The sequence below is a fragment of the Anolis sagrei genome, chromosome 3, assembly GCF_037176765.1.
Source record: "Anolis sagrei isolate rAnoSag1 chromosome 3, rAnoSag1.mat, whole genome shotgun sequence".
Lineage (NCBI taxonomy): Eukaryota > Metazoa > Chordata > Lepidosauria > Squamata > Dactyloidae > Anolis > Anolis sagrei.
This window is the reverse complement of record NC_090023.1, coordinates 168,522,570-168,546,645: the sequence shown is the minus strand read 5'-3', so window position 1 is coordinate 168,546,645 and position 24,076 is coordinate 168,522,570.

Below are 24,076 nucleotides of genomic sequence, written 5' to 3'. Positions count from 1 at the left end.
GAAGAAGAAGAAGAAGAAGAAGAAGAAGAAGAAGACAATTATGCTGGGGAAAGTGGAAGGTAAAAGGAAGAGGGGCCGACCAAGGGCAAGATGGATGGATGGCATCCTTGAAGTGACTGGACTGACCTTGAAGGAGCTGGGGGTGGTGACGGCCGACAGGGAGCTCTGGCGTGGGCTGGTCCACGAGGTCACGAAGAGTCGGAGACGACTGAACGAATGAACAACAACAATAATAATAATCTTTATTTATATTCCACCACCATCTCCCCAACGGGGACTCAGAGCAGCTTACATGAAGCCAAGCCCAAACAACAAATTACAATACAATGAGATACAAATTGCAATAAAATAAACAACATAACATTAAAGTATAAAGCATATAAGCATATAAACAATAAACACAAAACATTTTTAAAAACCAGTAAATCAAACATAATGACAATGAGCAGGCCACATGTACATAAAATGATTTTAAAACTCAGGGTGAGATAAAGGGGCAGAACTATTTGTAAGGGAGAACTCATAGAGAGACAGGGAACTAAACAAATCTTCGTACGGGGGGGGGGGGGGTGTACTCCTAGGGCAGGAACGTTGAGGAAGCAATAGCATAAGATTATGTTACTACTCTCCAAAAGCTCAACGGCAGAACCAGGTCTTGAGATTCTTTTTAAAGGTTTCTAAAGTAGGGGCTTTCATAGAGAGAGATACGATCATGAAGATAGGCAGGTCCCAAACTGTTTAGGGACTTTATAGGTAAGAACCTGTCCCTTGAATTGGGACCAGAAGATAAACAGCAGCCAATGGAGCTCCTTAAACAGGGGGGTTGACCTCTCCCTGTAAATGGCCCCTGTTATTAATCTGTCTGCCAACCGTTGGACAAGTTGTAATTTCCAGGCCGTCTTCAAGGGTAGGCCCATGTAGAGTGCATTGCAATAATCCAGTCTAGAGGTAACTAAGGTCGCAGTTGGCGCACAAGTTTTAATTGTGCAAAGGTTATCCCGGCCATTGCCGACACTTCTGCTTCAAGTGTCAGCGCTGAGTCCAGGAGAACCCCCAAACTGTGGATCTGTGGTTTCAGGGGGAGTGCAACCCCGTCCAGCACAGGTTGCCACCCAATACCCCGGTCAGATGGGCAACTGACCTGGAGGACCTCTGTTTTGTTAGGATTGATCCTCAGTTTGTTCATCCTCATCCAGATCGTCACAGCAGGCAGGCACTAGTCCAGTATCCTCGGGACTTCCTTGGAGTCTGGTGGAAATGAGTAGTGGATTTGGGTGTCATCTGCATAGAGATGGCACCGAGCTCCAAAACTCCGGATGACCTCTCCCAGTGGTTTCATGTAGATGTTAAAAATCATAGGGGAGAGAATGGATCCTTACCACAGGCCAATGGCCAGGTGTCCAAGCAGGAGTCCCCCAGCTTCACCGACTGGGAACGACCCTGCAGGAAGGACCAGAGCCACAGAAGAACTGTGCCCCCAAGTCCCATCCCAGCAAGCCTCCCCAGAAGGATACCATGGATGGTATCGAAAGCCACTGAGATGTCCAAGAGAACCAGCAGGGTCACACTCCCCCTGTCCAGCTCCCTGCGGAGGTCATCCATCAAGGTGACCAAAGCCATCTTGGTACTGTGCCCACGCCAAAAGCCAGACTGCAAATGATCTAGAAAATCATTTTCATCGAGGAATCCCTGGAGCTGTGAGGCAACCACTCACTCCAGAACCTTGCCCAGAAAAGGGAGGTTGGAAATTTGTCTGTAGTTGTCACATATGGTCGGGTCATGCGAGGACTTCTTTAGCAGAGGTTTTAACACTGCCTGCTTAAGGCAGGATGGAAATTTCCCCTGGAGGCATTTATTATTGCAACAAACCATTCCAACAACCCCTCTCTGGCCAGCTTAACTAATTATTATTATTATTATTATTATTATTATTATTATTATTATTAACTTTATTTGTACCCCGCTAGCATCTCCCGAAGGACTCGATGCGGCTTACACAGGCTGAAGCCTCAAAACACAATACAATAGAAAACATAACACAACAATAGCAAAGCAAATCAAAACAATAAGCAAAATAACGACAATGGCAATACATCAAGACATTATTAAAAACTGGTTCGGCCGGCGCAATGGGGTACAAGGGTTAAAAGTGCTGAAATGGTAGGAGGTACGTCGGATTAAAAGTGCGGTGTGCAGCAGCGATTAGTTATGCTAAGGTGCTACTAGGACTTGGGTGGGGATTCCTAGTCTGAAAAGGCACAACGGAACAGCCAAGTTTTTAAATTCCTTCTGAAAACAGCTAGAGTAGGGGCCTGTCGGAGATCTTTTGGAAGGGCGTTCCAAAGTCGGGGGGCCGCTACAGAGAAGGCCCCCCTTCTCTGTAGCATGTCCCCACCAAGCGCGCTAACCAGGAAGGGCAAGGATCCAGAATGCAAGTGGTCTCCCTCACAGCCCTAAGGATCCCCTCCACATCATCAAGGTGGAAAGAATCCCATAAGATCGAACAGACAGGTTCCTCTGTTACCTCATCTGGCACTGCGTTTAAACTGGAGTCCAGCTCAAGACGTATCTGAGCAACTTTGCCTGCAAAATGGTGCGCAAAATCTCTGCACCGAGTTGCTGAGTCCTCAGGAAGCTCCTAAACCCCAGGAAGCCGGAGGAGCTCCCTAACAACCCGGAACAACTCTGATGGTCTATTTGCTGCAGACACTATGTGAGCAAAGGATCACCGCCTTGTCAGGGCGCTGGAGCTTGAGCACCTCAATGATGTCATGAGCAAAACCGTGAAGAGTCACCCAAGACGGGACGGTCGTGGCAGAGAGGTCAGACCAAGCGTGATCCCTAGGGAAGGCAATGGCAAACCACCCCAGTATCCTTGCCAAGAAAACTAAATGGACCAGTACAACCAGAGATATGTCGGTATGCCATTGGAAGATGGGACTCCCAGGTCGAAAGATGGCCAAAATGCTACTGGGGAGGAGCAGAGGATAAGTTCAACTAGCCCCAGATGTGATGACGCAGCTAGCTCAAAGCCGAAAGGAAGGCTAGCGGCCGACGGTACTGGAGATGAACGATGAATCTGATGCTCTAAAGATCAACACACCATAGGAACCTGGAATGTAAGATCTATGAGCCAGGGCAAATTGGATGTTGTTATTGGTGAGATGTCAAGACTAAAGATAGACATTCTGGGGGTCAGCGAACTGAAATGGACTGGAATGGGCCACTTCACATCAGATGACCACCAGATCTACTACTGCGGACAAGAGGAACATCGAAGAAATGGAGTAGCCTTCATAATTAATAAGAACTTCGCTAAAGCAGTGCTTGGATACAACCCAAAAAATGACAGAATGATCTCAATTCGAGTGCAAGGAAAGCCTTTCAACATCACAGTGATCCAAATATACGCCCCAACCACAGCTGCTGAAGAAGCAGAAGTAGATCAGTTCTATGAGGATCTGTAGGACCTACTGGATAATACACCAAAAAGAGACATTATTTTCATTACAGGAGACTGGAATGCCAAGGTGGGAAGTCAAATGACAACTGGGATCACAGGCAAGCATGGTCTGGGAGAACAAAATGAAGCGGGACACAGGCTGATAGAATTTTGCCAGGAAAACTCGCTGTGTATAACAAACACTCTCTTCCAACAACCTAAAAGACGGCTTTATACATGGACTTCACCAGATGATCAGCACCGAAATCAGATTGACTACATTCTTTGCAGCCAAAGGTGGCGGACATCCATCCAGTCGGTGAAAACAAGACCTGGGGCTGACTGTAGCTCAGATCACAAACTTCTTATTGCTCAGTTTAGAATAAAACTAAAGAGATCAGGGAAAATACACAGACCAGTTAGATATGATCTCACTAACATTCCTAGCGAATATACAGTGGAAGTGAAGAACAGATTTGAAGGACTAGATTTAGTAAACAGAGTCCCAGAAGAACTATGGACAGAAGTCCGAGACATTGTTCAGGAGGCGGCAACAAAGTACTTCCCAAAGAAAAAGAAAACCAAGAAGGCAAAATGGTTGTCTGCTGAGACACTGGAAGTAGCCCAAGAAAGGAGGAAAGCAAAAGGAAACAATGACAAGGGGAGATATGCCCAGTTAAATGCGCAATTCCAGAGGTTAGCCTGAAGAGATAAGGAACTATTTTTAAACAAGCAATGCATGGAAGTGGAAGAAGACAACAGAATAGGAAGGACAAGAGACCTCTTCCAGAAAATTAGAAACATTGGAGGTAAATTTCAGGCAAAAATTGGTATGATAAGAAACAAAGATGGCAGGGACTTAACAGAAGCTGAAGAGATCAAGAGAAGGTGGCGAGACTATACAGAAGATCTGTATAGGAAGGATAATAATATCGAGGATAGCTTTGACGGTGTGGTGAATGAATTAGAACCAGACATCCTGAGGAGTGAGGTTGAATGGGCCTTAAGAAGCATTGCTAACAACAAGGCAGCAGGAGACGACGGGATCCCAGCTGAACTGTTTAAAATCTTGAAAGATAGAATCATAGAATCATAGAATCAAAGAGTTGGAAGAGACCTCATGGGCCATCCAGTCCAACCCCCTGCCAAGAAGCAGGAATATTGCATTCAAATCACCCCTGACAGATGGCCATCCAGCCTCTGCTTAAAAGCTTCCAAAGAAGGAGCCTCCACCACACTCCGGGGCAGAGAGTTCCACTGCTGAACGGCTCTCACAGTCAGGAAGTTCTTCCTAATGTTCAGATGGAATCTCCTCTCTTGTAGTTTGAAGCCATTGTTCCGCGTCCTAGTCTCCAAGGAAGCAGAAAACAAGCTTGCTCTCTCCTCCCTGTGGCTTCCTCTCACATATTTATACATGGCTATCATATCTCCTCTCAGCCTTCTCTTCTTCAGGCTAAACATGCCCAGTTCCCTAAGCCGCTCCTCATAGGGCTTGTTCTCCAGACCCTTGATCATTTTAGTCGCCCTCCTCTGGACACATTCCAGCTTGTCAATATCTCTCTTGAATTGTGGCGCCCAGAATTGGACACAATATTCCAGATGTGGTCTAACCAAAGCAGAATAGAGGGGTAGCATTACTTCCTTAGATCTAGACACTATGCTCCTATTGATGCAGGCCAAAATTCCATTGGCTTTTTTTGCCGCCACGTCACATTGTTGGCTCATGTTTAACTTGTTGTCCACGAGGACTCCAAGATCTTTTTCACACGTACTGCTCTCGAGCCAGGCGTCACCCATTCTGTATCTTTGCATTTCGTTTTTTCTGCCAAAGTGGAGTATCTTGCATTTGTCGCTGTTGAACTTCATTTTGTTAGTTTTGGCCCATCTCTCTAATCTGTCAAGATCGTTTTGAATTCTGCTCCTGTCCTCTGGACTATTGGCTATCCCTCCCAATTTGGTGTCGTCTGCAAACTTGATGATCATGCCTTCTAGCCCTTCATCTAAGTCATTAATAAAGATGTTGAACAGGACCGGGCCCAGGACGGAACCCTGCGGCACTCCACTTGTCACTTCTTTCCAAGATGAAGAGGAAGCATTAGTGAGCACTCTCTGTGTTCGTCCACTTAACCAATTACAGATCCACCTCACCGTAGTTTTGCCTAGCCCACATTGGACTAGTTTCCTTGCCAGAAGGTCATGGGGGACCTTGTCGAAGGCCTTACTGAAATCCAGGTACGCTACATCCACGGCATTCCCTGCATCTACCCAGCTTGTAGCTCTATCGAAGAAAGAGATCAGATTAGTCTGACATGACTTGTTTTTGATAAATCCATGTTGACTATTAGCGATGACTGCATTTGTTTCTAAGTGTTTGCAGACCACTTCCTTAACAATCTTTTCCAGAATCTTGCCCGGTATCGACGTGAGGCTGACCGGACGGTAGTTGTTTGGGTCGTCCTTTTTTCCCTTCTTGAAGATTGGGACCACATTGGCCCTCCTCCAATCTGCTGGAACTTCTCCCGTTCTCCAAGAACTCTCAAAGATGGTTGCCAATGGTTCCGAAATGACTTCCGCTAGTTCCTTCAATACTCTGGGGTGTAGTTGATCTGGCCCTGGGGACTTGAACTCATTAAGAGCGGCCAGGTATTCCTGGACGACTTCTTTCCCAATTTGGGGTTGGATGTCCTCCAAACCCTCATCCACTCCATCTTGCTGAGGTTGAAGACTCTCTTTTTGTGAGAAGACCGAGGCAAAGAAGGCATTAAGTAGTTCTGCCTTTTCCCTATCCCCTGTCAGCATTGCCCCATCTTCTCCTCGAAGAGGTCCTATCGCCTCCTTGTTTTTCCTTTTTCTACTGACATAAGAATAGAAGCCCTTTTTATTGTTTTTAATGTCCCTGGCAAGTCTGAGCTCGTTTTTTGCTTTAGCCTTGCGGACCTTTTCCCTACAGATGTTGGCTATTTGTTTGAATTCTTCTTTGGTGATTTCTCCCTTTTTCCACTTCTTGTGCATGACTCTTTTGTGTCTTAGCACAGTTAGAAGCTCTTTGGACATCCATTCTGGCTTCTTTGCACTTGTCCTATTTTTTCTCTTTGTTGGCACAGTTTGCAATTGCGCCTTGAGTATTTCACTCTTGAGAAATTCCCATCCATCCGTAACTCCCTTGTCTTTTAGTATCTGTGTCCACGGAATGCTGCTCAGCGTTTCCTTCATTTTTTGGAAATCAGCTCTCCTAAAGTCCAAAATGCGGGTTTGACTTGTCTTAGTTTCGGCCTTCCTTTGTACCTCAAATTGCAGGAGCACATGGTCACTTGCCCCTAAGGATCCTACCACTTCGACCGCATCGATCAGGTCCTCCGCATTTGTTAAGATGAGATGATGCTGTCAAGGTGATGCATGCCATATGCCAGCAAATATGGAAAACACAAGAATGGCCATCAGACTGGAAAAAATCAACTTATATCCCCATACCAAAAAAGGGAAATGCGAAAGACTGCTCAAACTTCCGTACAGTGGCCCTTATTTCTCATGCCAGTAAGGCAATGCTCAAGATCATGCAAGGAAGACTCCAGCAATACATGGAGCGAGAGTTGCCAGATGTTCAAGCTGGGTTTAGAAAAGGCAGAGGAACGAGAGACCAGATTGCCAATATCCGCTGGATAATGGAGAAAGGCAGGGAGTTTCAGAAAAACATCTATTTTTGCTTCATTGACTATTCTAAAGCCTTTGACTGTATGGATCATAATAAACTGTGGCAAGTTCTTGGTGGGATGGGCATACCATCCCACCTCTCTCCTGAGGAATCTGTACAAGGACCAAGTAGCAACAGTCAGAACTGACCACGGAACAACAGACTGGTTCAAGATTGGGAAAGGCGTACGGCAAGGCTGCATACTCTCACCCAACCTTTTTAACTTGGATGCAGAACACATCATGCGATGTGCGGGGCTGGATGAATGCAAAACTGGGGTGAAAATTGCTGGAAGAAACATTAACAACCTCAGATATGCAGATGACACCACTCTGATGGCCGAAAGCAAGAAGGAGCTGAGAAGCCTTCTAATCAAGGTGAAAGAAGAAAGCGCAAAAGCTGGGTTGCAGCTAAACATCAAAAACCCAAGATTATGGCAACAAGAATGATTGACAACTGGGAAATAGAGGGAGAAAACGTAGAGGCCGTGACAGACTTTGTATTTCTAGGCGCAAAGATGACTGCAGATGCAGACTGTGGCCAGGAAATCAGAAGACGCTTACTTCTTGGGAGGAGAGCAATGTCCAGTCTCGATAAAATAATAAAGAGACATCAGACTGGCAACAAAGATCCGCCTAGTCAAAGCCATGGTATTCCCTGTAGTAACCTACGGATGTGAGAGCTGGACCTTAGGGAAGGCTGAGCGAAGGAAGATAGATGCTTTTGAGCTGTGGTGTTGGAGGAAAGTGCTGAGAGTGCCTTGGACTGCGAGAAGATCCAACCAGTCCAACCTCCAGGAAATAAAGCCCGACTGCTCACTGGAGGGAAGGATACTAGAGACAAAGTTGAAGTACTTTGGCCACATCATGAGGAGACAGGAAAGCCTAGAGAAGACAATTATGCTGGCGAAAGTGGAAGGCAAAAGGAAGAGGGGCCGACCAAGGGCAAGATGGATGGATGGCATCCTTGAAGTGACTGGACTGACCTTGAAGGAGCTGGGGGTGGTGACGGCCGACAGGGAGCTCTGGCGTGGACTGGTCCATGAAATCACGAAGAGTCAGAGACGACTGAACGAATGAACAACAACTATGCGAGCAGTCGAGAATGCACCTAATATTAATAACAGAAATATATTGACCTGAGGTATGTTATTTTTGTTCAATTACTTACTTACTAATGAGATCAAGAACAAACGTATAAAGACTTTTCTATTGTCCAGAGATATTAGTGAGAAACTGTGGAGTTCAAAGCAAGTGCCTACCTACTGACTTCTGTGCATTTCAGATGGATTGATCTGCCAGATCTGAACTGTGAACTGCCAGACTTGACAAATCTGAAATCTCCCCTTGTGATCTGTCACACTTCTTGTATCTATATGGTATGATATTCATCTGCAAGATCTTTTGAGGAATTTTGTAAAGTGCCAGATTGGGAATAACCAGTACTGCTGCTCAAGCCTGATTAGACACGGCTCACAATGTCAAATCAGAACAGTGTAGGATGGTCAAATCTATGATCTGTAAAATATTTTATTGAAGTCCTTTCAGATTGGAACTGTGCCATGTTTAAAGTCTATTCAAATGCATTCTGACTGTATATATCTATATTATCTGTAAATGTAGAAAATAAAATATTAACTAGCGGAGGAATAAGGCTGATGTAGAATTTTGTACAGTGTGCATTTTAAAAAGCAGGCCAAACCAATTCAAACTGCCTGAACTAATTTGTGGTTTGGAATGCAGCTACCTTTTGAATGGCACACTTCTCCAGATTTTGTGATGTAATTCTTGGCTCCAAAATATCTGTATTATAGCATATTTTAGGCAAAAATGGGTATTAAATGGATATTCAAGAGGAAAATGAGTATACAAATGCATGTTTTAGGAAAAACATATGTACAAATCATACTTTAGTAGGAAAGGGGTTCACCTTAAGTGCAAATTTCTATTCCTTATAAAATATGCTGACTGTTGCAAAAAGAAGATGCAAAAGACAGAAATGAATACATCCAGGGCTGACATGAGACAGAAACAGACCTGTCCATACTTACTGATGGAGCTTTCCTGGGGTTTGGGTGCAAGGCTCAAAAGTGAGGCTCAAAAGATGGAAACAGTTGACATTTTTTTTGTCGTGTCAGGAGTGACTTGAGAAACTGCAAGTTGCTTCTGGTGTGAGAGAATTGGCCATCTGCAAGGACATTGCCCAGGGGACACCCGGATGTTTTTGATGTTTTACCATCCTTGTGGGATGTTTTTGATGTTTTACCATCCTTGTTCCTGCATGAGGAGCTGATAGAGGGAGCTCATCTGCACTTTCCCCGGATTTGAACCTGCGACCTGTCAGTGTTCAGTCCTGCCAGCAGAAGAATTTAACCCACTGCGCCACTGGGGGTTCCCAGTTGACAGATGTCAAACTAAGTCCATTTACAGGAAGTTCCCACTTTAAAAAGTTTAAAAATCTCTGTCAGATTGATTTCCATTTTCCCAAACCATTGAAAGAGCTTTTGAATAATTCTGAAACTTTATTTCCTAGTTCTTTAAAAACTTCTGAATCTACATTATCATTTTTAGATGACAGGTGGGGTTTTTTTTGGGTAACATTTGAATTACAAAACAGACATTGAACTGGGGGAAGAATATACAAGCAAAATGCCAAGTCACTGGCAATTTAGAATCACTCCCACTGTCTCTCTGTTCATTCCTGATACAGCAAGCACTGCCAAAAGTATGATGAGAGATTCGTATGGCAAATGAGCATTTCTGACGGTAGTAAGTATACAGCAAGGAAAGTTTCAGGAAATTCAGCTCTTTCTTCTTGAGGTACAAAGTTATAGAAATGGATGACAAAGTACGGGAAACTAAGCTTAAGGCTTCTGTATTTTAAGTGTATTCATAGGAATGCTAATTTCTAAATAATGCTTAAATGAGAGAAATTGCAGGATTGTGTAAAAAGCGAGCACTGTCATAATGCAAAATGTACAGTACACCTTCAGGGGAGTTGTCATACTCAGTATCTCAGTGAGTACACCAGCAGTTAGCCTTCTGTAGCACACATTGGGAGTGTGTGTATGTGTGTGCAGAAGGGTGCATGGTTATGGGTCCTAGATAGCTCAATTTCAAGGTCCAACATATACCTACACTAGCTGTACCCTGCCACGCGTTGCTGTGGCCTATAGTAAATGTTTTCAAAGTAGAGGTAGATATCTGGAGTATTATGAAAGAGAGGTACCTACCTATTCCTTCCCCCTTTTTCTCCCCCTTTCTCTCCTTTCGTCCTTCTCTACCTCTTTCTTTCTTTCTTTCCTTCTTTCGCTCCTTGGTTTCATCCTTCTCTCTTTCCTTTATTCCCTCCCCCTTTCTTCCTTTGCCTCCTTTCTTCCCTCCATGTTTCCTTCCTTCTTTCATTTTTTATTTTCTTTTCTCCTTCCTTCTTTACCTCTTTCCTGCCTTTCCTTCCTTTTATTTTTCTTTCCTTTGCTGTGGCCAACCTTCCCTCTTTCTCTCCTTCTTTCCCTCCCTCCCTCCTTCCTTCCTTCCTTCCTTCCTTCCCATCTTTCCTTCTCCTCTTCCTTCTCTATCTCTTTCCTTCCTTCCCCTTTTTTTTCTCTTCTGCTCTCTTTTCTTCCTTCTCTCTTTCCTTCTTTCCTTCTCTCCCTCTTTCTCTACATCTTCCCCCTTCCTTCACTCCCTCTTTCCTTCCTTCATTCCCTTTTTTCTTTCCTTCTCTCCTTCCTTCCTCCCCCCTTTTTCTTTCCCTCCCTCTTTCTCTCATTTCTTCCTTCTCTACCTCTTTCCTTCCTTCCCCCTTTTTCTTTCTCTTCTGCTGTCTCTCTTATCTTTCCTTCCATCTTTCCTTTTCTTTCCTTTTCTTCTTCCTTCTTTCTCTTACTTTCCTTCCTTCCCCCTTTTTCTTTACCTCCCTTTCTCTTTCTTCCTTCTTTCCTTCCTTCCCGTCTTTCCTTCTCTTCCTGCATCTATGATGGCCTGTGGAAATGGTCCCCTGGGTAGTCCCAGGACTACTTGGGAGTGAGTCCTCACAGGGCCATATTCCATTAGACCTGGGCCTTTCAGGAAGGGGAGGAGGGATGGTTTTGACAGGGCAGGAAGGGGGCAGGGCTTGGAGGCAGCATGAGCAGGGTTAGCTGGAGGAGGGAGAGGAGGAATGGTTTTGACAGGGGGAAGGAGGTGGGCGGGGTTAGATGGGGCAGGGCTTGGAGGCGGTGTGGGCAGGGTTAGATGGAGGAGGGGGAGGAGGAATAGTTTTGACAGGGGGAAGTGGGTGGGCGGGGTTAGAAGGGGCGGGTCTTGGAGGCAGCGTGGGCAGGGTTAGATGGAGGAGGGGGAGGAGAAATGGTTTTGACAAGGGAGAAGGGGGTGGGCGGGGTTAGAAGGGGCAGGGCTTGGAGGCGGTGTGGGCGGGGTTAGATGGAGGAGAGGGAGGAGGAATGGTTTTGACAGGGGGAAGGGAGTGGGCAGGGTTAGAAGGGGCAGGGCTTGGAGGCGGTGTGGGCAGGGTTAAATGGAGGAGGGGGAGGAGGAATGGTTTTGACAGGGGGGAAGGGTGTGGGTGGGGTTAGAAGGGGGCGGGGCTTGGAGGCAGCGTGGGTGGGGTTAGATGGAGGAGGGGGAGGAGGAATGGTTTTGACAGGGGGGAAGGGGGTGGGCGGAGTTAGAAGGGGGCAGGGCTTGGAGGCGGCGTGGGCGTGGTTAGATGGAGGAGGGGGAGGAGGAATGGTTTTGACAGGGGGAAGGGGGTGGGCGGGGTTAGAAGGGGTGGGGCTTGGAGGCGGCTTGGGCGGGGTTAGATGGAGGAGGGGGAATGGTTTTGACAGGGGGAAGGGGGTGGGCAGGGTTAGAAGGGGGCGGGACTTGGAGAATGCATGGGCGGGGTTAGATGGAGGAGGGGGAGGAGGAATCATTTTGATGGGGGGAAGGGGTGGGCGGGGTTAGAAGGGGGCAGGGCTTGGAGGCAGCATGGGCGGGGTTAGATGGAGGAGAGGGAGGAGGAATGGTTTTGATGGGGGAAGGGGGTGGGCAGGTTAGAAGGGGCGGGGCTTGGAGGCAGTGTGGGCAGGGTTAGATGGAGGAGGGGGAGGAGGAATGGTTTTGACAGGGGGAAGGGGGTGGGTGGGGTTAGAAGGGGCAGGGCTTGGAGGCAGCGTGGGTGGGATTAGATGGAGGAGGGGGAGGAGGAATGGTTTTGATGGGGGAAGGGGGTGGGCGGGGTTAGAAGGGGTGGGGCTTGGAGGCAGCGTGGGCAGCGTTAGATGGAGGAGGGGAAGGAGGAATGGTTTTGACAGGGCGGGAAGCGGCACGGCGAGGCTTGGAGTGGGTGGGGCAGGGCTTGGAGGCAGTGTGAGCAGGGTAAGATGAAGGAGGGGGAGGAGAGACGGTTTTGACAGGGCGGGAAGCAGCGCGGCAGGAGGATGGGGGCGTGGCTTGCGCGGAGGGAGCGTTGGCCGGCAGGCCATGTGCGTGCGCCAGGGAACTTGCGGCTGGGTGCCATTGCACATGCTCAGTTGTTTTGTGAGTGTGTTGTTGTGTTGTTTTTCATTTTGATTCGGTTTGTTTGTACCTAGTGGGTTGAGGTATGTGCATGGGAATTTTTGTTAATTTCCGTTGGGGGTTTTTTGAGTTTTGCTGTCCCGTTTAACGCCCAGAACAGATTTATATATATAGATGTGCACAGGTAAATCCCAAGTTATGTTATTCATGGGAGGTACAAATGCCTTGGTTCTAGGAACAAAGGATGTCCAACAGAAATGTAAGAGTGCCTGGAGTCTGTATAGGTTTGCAAGGATAGGACTAGACCGAAGCAAAACCTGAGACAGTGGAATGATCTCTTGAAATGTTAAAAGAGATCAGCCCTGGTGAAGATACAAGCATGATACTTCAAGGGGTAATTTCATTAAAAACTTGGTGATTGCATTAAGTACAATATTTTTAGCATTAGCCACATTTGCACAGAGTATAAGAATCTAAATAACTCATCCGATGGACTAAAGTCTCCGTTTTTGAGTACTGTGGAAATGGAGCCCTATGGGAGCTTAATAGAAGCCATCACATGTCATAAGGGACCCTTTTGGTGGGACTCCAAGGGGTTCCATTTCTGAAGTGCATTGAAACGGAGCCTAGTAGTTGTCTTCAGGAACTGATGTTATCCAATTTCTAGCAGCAGAATGCAGGAGAAAGCAGAGGAAAGGTGTGGTAAGCTCGTGAAATGTTTGGCCATCTCAGACACTGGGGGTAGATGGGTAGGAATTCGGTATAATGGTTCCCTCTGCTTTCCCCCACCCATCTGATGAGGTCCTAGATGTAAAATCATTCATGTCTAACAAAAAGGGAAATATTTATGCACACATGTCTCAAGCTGATGTTCTCACCCTGAGATTCCCCCCTGAAAACTGAAGATGAGGATCCAGGCACTGAGACCTTGAGATCTGGGGACTCCAATTATTTTAAACTTATAGTTTCTCACAAATTTGGTGTATGCATTAATGATTTCTCTATCAGCATCCTCTAAGCATAATGTGAAGTCAAAAAAGGAAGAGAAAATATTTAGTGTTGAATTCAAGAATCCTATTATGCAATGAAAATGGAAAACACTCTGACACACTTATGATATTGACCAGAAATAGCTGTCCTGGTTTCTAAAACCCTCTAGTCAAACTCTAATATTTGTGATCCCAAGTTGTTGTTGTTGTTCATTCGTTCAGTCGTCTCCGACTCTTCGTGACCTCATGGACCAGCCCACGCCAGAGCTCCCTGTCGGCCGTTACCACCCTCAGCTCCCTCAAGCTCAGTCCAGTCACTTCAAGGATGCCATCCATCCATCTTGCCCTTGGTCGGCCCCTCTTCCTTTTGCCTTCCACTTTCCCCAGCATAATTGTCTTCTCTAGGCTTTCCTGTCTCCTCATGATGTGGCCAAAGTATTTCAACTTTGTCTCTAGTATCTTTCCCTCCAGTGAGCAGCCGGGCTTTATTTCCTGGAGGATGGTCTGGTTGGATCTTCTCGCAGTCCAAGGCACTCTCAGCACTTTCCTCCAACACCACAGCTCAAAAGCATCGATCTTCCTTCGCTCAGCCTTCCCTAAGGTCCAGCTCTCACATCCGTAGGTGACTACAGGGAATACCATGGCTTTGACTAGGCAGATCTTTGTTGCCAGTCTGATGTCTCTACTCTTTACTATTTTATCGAGACTGGACATTGCTCTCCTCCCAAGAAGTAAGCGTCTTCTGATTTCCTGGCTACATCTTTGCACCTAGAAATACAAAGTCTGTCACGGCCTCCACGGTTTCTCCCTCTATTTTCCAGTTGTCTATCATTCTTGTTGCCATAATCTTGGTTTTTTTGACATTTAGCTGCAACCCGGCTTTTGCGCTTTCTTCTTTCACCTTGATTAGAAGGCTACTCAGCTCCTCCTCGCTTTCAGCCATCAGAGTGGTGTCATCTGCATATCTGAGGTTGTTAATGTTTCTTCCAGCAATTTTCACCCCAGCTTTGCATTCATCCAGCCCGCACATCGCATGATGTGTTCTGCATACACGTTAAAAAGGTTGGGTGAGAGGATGCAGCCTTGCCGTACGCCTTTCCCAATCTTGAACCAGTCTGTTGTTCCGTGGTCACTTCTGACTGTTGCTACTTGGTCCTTATACAGATTCCTCAGGAGAGAGACAAGGTGGCTTGGGATGCCCATCCCACCAAGAACTTGCCACAATCTATTATGATCCACACAGTCAAAGGCTTTAGAATAGTCAATGAAGCAGAAGTAGATGTTTTTCTGAAACTCCCTGCCTTTCTCCATTATCCAGCGGATATTGGCAATCTGGTGTCTCGTTCCTCTGCCTTTTCTAAACCCGGCTTGAACATCTGGCAACTCTCGCTCCATGTATTGCTGGAGTCTTCCTTGCAGGATCTTGAGCATTACCTTACTGGCATGAGAAATAAGGGCCACTGTACGGAAGTTTGAGCAGTCTTTCGCATTTCCCTTTTTTGGTATGGGGATATAAGTTGATTTTTTCCAGTCTGATGGCCATTCTTGTGTTTTCCATATTTGCTGGCAAATGGCATGCATCACCTTGACAGCATCATCTTTTAAGATTTTAAACAGTTCAGCTGGGATCCCGTCGTCTCCTGCTGCCTTGTTGTTAGCAATGCTTCTTAAGGCCCATTCAACCTCACTCCTCAGGATGTCTGGTTCTAATTCATTCACCACACCGTTAAAACTATCCTCAATATTATTATCCTTTCTATACAGATCTTCTGTATAGTCTCGCCACCTTCTCTTGATCTCTTCAGCTTCTGTTAGGTCCCTGCCATCTTTGTTTCTTATCATACCAATTTTTGTTTCTTATCAAACCTTTTGTATCGTTATCCCAATGCCCCCATGCATATGAGATATATTGAGCATGGTGATCAGATGATGATATGAATAAATATAATAGTCCAAATAATGTACCAGTAAGGCCTTTTCGCAGACCACCATGAGAATTTCTGTGCAAGCCGCACCCCCCCCCCCCCCCCCCGGCTACATGCCTGGATTCAGCTACTATTCCTGTGGCATAATCTTAATATGGAACACTTTCCATTCCACAGTGTTTCCATGCAGATACTGCAATGAAAATAATAATCACTATTATGGTGCATAAGCACATGTACAGAACACACCAAACAGTTGCCAACATGACCTCCATTTCAAATTGGGGAAAGTCTCATTATATTTAATTCCCTTATAGAACAAACGGGCATTTAGTTTTAGCATGGTTGTGTGGAAAGGAAGGAAATTAGAAATTATAGAATTTTTGACTCATTTATTTTGAGGATTTTTACCCTGCATTTTTAAATGATTCTTCATACCTTAAGGATGCCCTTGTTTAAATTATTCATTTCAGCAGGGGAGGACAAGCAATTTAATAAATTTACTCTTTGCTGTAGAAAAATGATGCAGCTTTGGCATACTTGCAGGGAGAAAAAAAAATCTGCCCTTCTTACTCATATGTCTCTGCCCTGATCCAAAGCCATGTAGTGTCAAGTGGGAGAGAGTAATTGAAAACAACTGAGCAATGAGCGAAGCAAGAAGGATTGGCCTTTGATCAATATAATAGCAATGACCATTGAACCCTCTTCAATTATCCTTCCTCTAATATAGCCATTATGTGCACAGGAGAGGGGGGAGGGATTCCTATCAATGGCTGTGTAAACACCCCATCAATGGCTATCGTAGCCAAAGCACCACATAGTGGGCATGTTCCAGGAGTTCTTCAGAGGTTATGATGTCACAATTGTGCTCCAACTTTCAGAATTTTGCCAATGGTGAACCATCTGGCTTATCTGCTCCCACTCTCCTGCCAGCTACTGAATAGCCTTGATGTGAGGAACAGGTCAGTCTGAGTCGGGGAGGTGAGAATTTAGTCTTTAGGTCTATTTGAACATGCGATGGTGGAAAACAAAAACAACAAGAAAAGGGCTTCAGGCAGATTTCTCATGTCAGTTTTCCTACACTTAGAAAGCTGCATGTTGCCCCCCACCCCCCAAAAAAATCAACATAGCATCAAGATTTGAATATTTGGATATGACTTTAGAGATGAGGGCTTGATTCAACACCCAGCCATAGAAACCCATTGGGTGATATTAGGCAAGTCACACACTCTCAGAAACCCCTGTAATAGGTCTGCTTTAGGGCCACAAGTAAGACAGAAATGACATGAAAGCATGCAAATCCTCTTCATTACTAATGTTTTGTTCCTGGCAATGAAATCAGCATCATAACCACAGCAATTCAACTATGAAGTATTCCAGTTAATATTCATGAATGAACCGGGGTTTTTTTTTTTAACGTGAAGCATTTGGGGGGGGGGGGGCTTGAAACGCTAAAAACAAGAAATGAAACAATATGATAAAGACCAGTTAAGACAGTAGCTAACACCTTTGAAACAGCTATTCAAATCTATTCTCACAAAATGCTTCCTTTAAAATTATTTTCTCCTTTAAAAAGAACTAAAGTACACATATCACATATTTAGCTATTTTGAGTGGATAAAGATTCACAATTCGTGAACTGCTAGTAAGGCCCTAATAGAATAGTCAGAATCATGGATTTTCAGTGTTTTTGTAATAAGCAAATTTGTCATGGCATAGAGACCATCTGCAGGCAGTCTAAATAATATCCTGTTAGCTTTCAAAAGATGGACATTCATCTCAATTGGCACTCAACCACAGAGGATTTGGAATAGTATATTTACTCCTTCCTAAGGCTTGGGTTCTCAAATCCAGTTAAACTGGCATGTTTAGATTTGATTTATGAACCTTTCATTTTGATCTGCAATGTTCAATTTGAATGTTTATAGCATTTTGTAATTTGTCTTGCACACCTCTCAGTGATACCATAAACACTCTCAGGTTCAAAATAATTTTGCCATGCCAGTTTAGGAAGAGGCAGTTCAGGAAATCAAAGTTCCTTTTAGCTCAAGGAAATATTTTCATATTCCTTGGCATCTTGGCCAAAGATTGTAAGAAGGTGGAATGAATAAATCACATGATATTTTCTGAACTCTCCTATATAATTTTATATACATGAAAGATCAAATTCTACATGATTTTTTCTGCACATGTAATACTGTTTTCTCCACAAAAATGTCACATGTAAATTTTGTGCAGAAGAAATCTCAAATTGCAAATAGTATTTGAAAATTGTACAGCTTTCAAATACTTTCTATAATAACTCATCACTTTTGTCAAGAATAAAAGCAGTGAAAAATTACATTCCTACAGGGTGGTTAGATTATCTCTGTGTCCATAAGTACCATCACTGAACCTATGCTAATTCATAAGTGAATATGGAACTAAAACAAATGACTTGTGGCCTCTGTACATGGCATTCATTGGTCTTCAAAAGGCATTTGACACAGTGAATCGCAGTACTCTTGGGACCATCCTCCAAAAGATTGGGTGCCCTGACAAATTTGTGAACATCCTGTGGCTCCTCCATGATGGCAAGAGTCTTCCACAGCAATGGCTCCCAAAGTAACCATGTAATGTGAAATCAGATGTCAAACAGGGATGAATTATTGCCCCAATCTTATTTTTCATCTTAATTGCTATGATACTTCACCTTGTTGATGAGAAGCTTCCCACCGAAGGGAAAATCATCTATCAGACAGATGGCAAACTATTTAACCTCAGCAGACTGAAAGCCAAAACCAAGGTCACAGCAACATCTGTTATAGAACTCCAGGATGCTGATGACAACTTAGTCTGTGCACATTCAGAAGAAGACCTACAAGCCACTCTAAACACATTTACGGAAGCATACGAGAAGCTCGGTCTCTCATTGAACATCGAGAAAGCCAAAGTGCTCTTCCAGAAGTAGATGTAGCAACTGGGAGAAAATGTTTTGAGTGACCGCAATGGATTGACCTGGACTATGATTTTGAACCAGCGGACTGTTTTTAATTGAATGATTATAATTGTTTTAATTGTGAGTGTGTATTTTAATGTATTGTTTCGCATCTAATGGTTGCCTGTTGTAAGCCGCCCTGAGTCTCTCTTCGGAGGTGAAAAGGACGAGATATAAATGCTCTAAATAAATAAATAAATAAATAATGATTTGGCAGCATACATTTAGTTGGTCATTTTCATCTCCTATGAAGTCGTTTTGGAGACATTACTGCTGGGCAAAGGAATCAAAGAGCCAGCACCATGGTAAATATGTCCCTGAATTTAAAATGTTGACATAAAATGCTCCTCTGCAATGTCAGCGCTGAATGAAGTCATCTATAAGGAAATGTTATTCTGTTGCTTTTGAGGAATTGTTTTGAATCATCAGTAATTCCATTTAACAAACTTTTCATTGGCTCTTTTGGCTGCCCAATTTCTTGCACTTATTGACCGCCACTCTCAGCCCTAGGCCCAAGTTCAGGAAGCTTCACTTTTCCACCCATGCAGCACATTCCTGGGCTTTTTCCTTTAATTTTCCTTGCTTGGCAGTGCATACAAACAGTATCCATTTTTCCATTTGAAATGAATTAGCACAAGATATTTTATTGAATATCCAGTTCATATGAAAAAGCAATTCGGTGACATGAAGCTCGGTCATTTAGATATTTCAGCTGCATAGGTCCTCCCTCTTGATCTACATGTTCTTGGCATTGTTGAGACAATTGCGCTGCTCTTCTTCTCAATTCAATGCGTAAGGCTTCTCATCTTTCTTCCTGCTATGCTATCAATTCTTCAGTTTGCCTTTGAGAAGTTCTGACTCTAACACATACGTTTTCGTCTAAATATTACCGATCAGTGTGGTTTGGTGTCCTTTGACATTCTGTGTTCGCGTGTCAAGAACTGTGACCTCTGTGCAAACATGGGCATGGCATTTCAGATGATTACTCAATGTGGTGCTATGACTTAAGAGAATAGTCCGCTTGAGCATTCTTCTGCATCTCGCAACAAATGCAGGCATAGTTTAAAATCCCAATCACACTGACTTACTCTGTTCTATTTCCACTGCCAATAGCAATAAATCAGAGCTCAGCTTCCATTTCTTTTATTGCTGAAATGAAATGATAGCACATGTGTTTGGTTGATTTTTCTTATACTGCTGAGGTAAAAGGAAAGCTATGCTGTGATTGGTTGCTAGAACACAGTTTTCATTTCTTGTATTGTTTAGGAAAAATGAAAGCAAGGCTGTGTTTGGTTTCTTTTGGACACCTTTCAAAAGAGTCGGTGTTTGGTTCTTTTTCGTGGTCATTTTGTCTGTTCCAGGACTACTAGCTTTACTTTAAAAACATGTGCATATTAGAACACAATGTTGTGTCAAGATTTCATTTTACTATTAAAACACATGCGTATTGATATGCAACATTGTGTTAAAATTTCAAACCAATCTACTGCCTACTTTTTGAGTTCTCCGAGCAAAAACATACACAGACTGATATTTTATATATAGTTTCAACAGAGGAAAGTTATAGACTGGATGAAGGGACAGAAAGAAACAGAATTCTCAGAAATCCACTCTGAGTTTAAGTTTTAAGAAACACAGAGAAATAGAATGGACCTCTCTCCTGCAAAAGCCACAAAAGGCACAGAGAAGATGCTAATGGGAGTATATATAAGACCAGCTTTGCAAAAAGTTGTGTGATTTGGCTTTCATCTTCTGATTGGCTCACAAGGAAAATAATAGCATGCAGCTACCCATCCTCTCCCCACAACTCTCCTCAGTAAAGGTTTGCCTGGATAAAATACTTTGTTGATGAATAGACAAGGAGAGGGGAATACTCATGAGAACTGGGATGTTGGTGGTAGACAACCATGGAAATGCTCCTGAGCCTCAAAGAAACTTAAACAATAAAATGTATTAAACAATAAAATGTATCAAATGCTAATGAAGGTGGTCAGCTGAAACATTCACACCTAGCTTCAGCAGAGAGAGCTCCTTGCCCCACCCCAGTCATTTCACAGATATATAAACCCATTTTCCTACTTCCAACAGACCTCACTACCTCTGAGGATGCTTGCCATAGATGCAGGCAAAACGTCAGGAAAAATGCCTCTAGAACATGGCCATATAGCCCGAAAAAATCCACAAGAACCTAATAAAATGCATGTGCTTGTGAAACTGTTGTGGGGTGTGTGTGGGAGGGGGGGGGGGTAAATATCTAGGAAGCCAGTCTGATGTCCAGCTGAGAAGGAAACAAGGCAAACACCAAGAAATCCTCTTTAAATATGTATTTAAAGGTTTCAAGAAATCCATCCAAGTTTTTCAGAAATGCCATATATATGTAAGTCAATAAAATCTGTATTGTGTTATATTCTGGGCACCACAATTGAAGGGAAATGTTCACAAGCTGGAATGTGTCCAGAGGAGGGCAGCTAAAATGATCTAGGGTATGGAGACCAAGTCCTATGAGGAGCAGCTGAAAGAGCTGGACATATTTAGCCTTCAGAAAAGAATGCTAGGAGGAGTCATGATGGCCGTGTATGTGAAGGGAAGTCATAGGGAGGAGGGAGCAAGCTTGTTTTCTGCTACCCTAAAAACTAGAATGCAGAACAATGACTTCAAACTACAGGAAAGGAGATTACACCTGAACATTAGGAAGAACTTCCTGACTGTGAGAGCCGTTCAGCAGTGGAATTCTCTGCCCCGGAGTGTGGTGGAGGCTCCTTCTTTGGTGGCTTTTAAACAGAGGCTTGATGGCCATCTGTCGGAGGTGCTTTGAATGTGATTTTCCTGCTTCTTGGCGGGGATTTGGACTCTGGTTCTATGATTCCATATATTTTTTATTCAATTATGTACATTTACATACAGTAAGCATACTCTCGGGCTGGCCCCTATTGTAAACTCCCATAATTTCATCATGGACTCTTTACATCGCTCAAATCATATGACTATGTCTAGGCCTGCAGTGCTTTGCACTCCAAATGAGTCCAATTTCAAAAGAGTCAATGTCAGCCTTATATTCTTCCTGCTATGAAGACAATTCCATCCACCTCTGACTTTAGTAAGAGTTCCCAGCCAACAAAAGCCAGACACCGGAAATCTTGAACACTTCTGAGCCAATCAGAGGAGGGAGTGGGCATTTTGAATGGCTGTCAAAATTGTTAAAATGCCTTGCACGGTACTGCATAGTTATGCCTGATTCCTTTTTGAATGGAGACTGTATCAGACATACTATCGAAAACAAATTATACTTCTGTTATTGCTTTCAAATCCACTTAACCTTTTTCTAGCTTTCAAGACAATGGATCCCTCTTAAGAGGCAGATCCACTCTTCTCCTTAAAAGGCTAACTGATTTCGGCAACAGTTTCACCCCCCCCCCCCCCCACTAAAAGAAATCTCTGGCACAAGATGGCTTTATGAGTGGGATCCTGCTTTTGCTTACTGTAGTAAAGATTGCACTCAGGGAAAGTTAGAAACATTGGTAAGCTGCTTCTCTATAAGAGAGAAACAGGTTCTCATCAATCACAGTGATTGCCCAATAAATGAAAATTGGGGAACTGGCATTCACTGCATAGCACTATGGATTCTGTACCCATAGACTCAACCATCCACAGCTTGATTTTTATTTTTAAAAATTCTAAAAAGCAAAATGGCTTTGTCATGCTATATAAGAGATGTCATTTTATTATGCCACTATATATAATGGGATTTAAGCATCCAGATTTTGTATATCTGTATATATTTCAGATTTCAATATTAATGTCAAAAATACGTAGTATGATTTTACATAAGATTTGTGCTACATTAGAACAGTCAAGACAAATATCACTTAAGTAAAATAAACATTAAATATTAAATAACCAGAAAAATAAAATAAGGTGTAAACACTAAAGTAATCTGGGAATCTGCTATTGCAACACATCCAATAAAGTGGTTTAAAACCAGTATAAAAAAAGATTAGGACTAAGTACATTCCAGTCTACTTGGAATACATGAAGCTCATTCCAGAAGCATGTTGAAGAACTGGTCCAAGAGTCCAGAAGAGCCTTGACTCCCCATGTGACCATCACCCCACTTTCTTTGCTAGTTAGCTTGTGCCCAGTATGCTTTATTATCCCAATTGTTTGCCTTAGATAGTTGAGCAAAGAGTTTTCATGGTTGCCTCTCGCTAGCATCGGGGCGAAAACTGGGGGTTTGTTGGCGATTCTGTGTAAGATTTGAATTCGTATGCAGCGCCACTGTCGACTTCCATGGATTTCCAAGAAAACAGGAGCCTTACGTCTCTGTAGAGGTAGATCTTTCCAGACTTTGAACTCTGGAACCTCAGGTGAATGAGGTAGCGTAGTAGCCTTTCTTCCGTGTGTCACGTGTTCTCTTTATTGATGCTTCGCTTGGTTTCTCGTCTCACAGGGACAGAAAAGGTTCTTTGCCGCAGGAATGTCTGGTGATTGGCAGGCATCTCGCCATGCATTGGTAACTTTCCAATCAGATTCCTGTCATAAACCACCTGTGTTTGAAGCAGTTATCTCATGCATACTTTTTGACCCCTAAAATGTTATTTAATGTATTTCCAGTGGGACAGATTGCATCAGGCTTTTTCAGAAAAAGATGTAGACACACAGACCCAGTACTAGTTTTATAATAGCTGATTACATGACAAAGGGGAATATTCACATTTATTTGATTTCACTCCATATACATGTTATCCATCTGTAAAGAGGGAACGTTCCAATGCTACCGAATATCACCAATTTGTGATAGATTGCCACACCACTGACACCAATTTGTAAAATTATCCCACTCTCTCCTGCCTGTACTGGATTTCTTTTACTGTGGTTAGCAACACTGGCCAATCTGCGAAGGTATTCCACCTAATACTGTTTAAATCTCCAAAGGTTTGCTAATTTATAAAAGGTGTAGATAATTATAGATGTAATTCAGGTAACTGCCACCAACGGGAGGTAATGCCGATGAGAACTGGTTCCCAGACGCAGATATATAGAGATGACACTGTCTTCAAACAAAAGTTAATAAGTTTATTTTGAACAAAGCGTATGGTTGCAGGCTGTTGATAAACTTGGAAATACTTTGAGAACTTTACATGTAACTTGGTTGCAATACAGTTCACACTTCTGGATGATACAACTTGTAATTGATTTTTACTGTGGTGAAGCACTTTCTTAAACAATGTTTCCTGAGGTGAATAGCCTTCCTGTTTGATCCTTCCGTGATCAAACCCCAGATCTCTAGTTCATTTCTAACTAGTGATCTAAACAAGCTTCTCTTAGTCCTCTCTAACTAATGAAACAAATTAGGTTTCCCCTTCAGCCTTCTTAAACTGAACAAACCTCTGACTATTCACAAACACTGCTTCTCTACTTCCCACTCTCTCTCTCTCAACTGCTAACTCCGACTCCAAAACCCTAACTGAACATAAACTGTCATTTTTCAAACTCTCCCCTCTAAGCTCCTCCCACTTCTCTCTCTAGCCTACATCGTCTCCATGGCAAC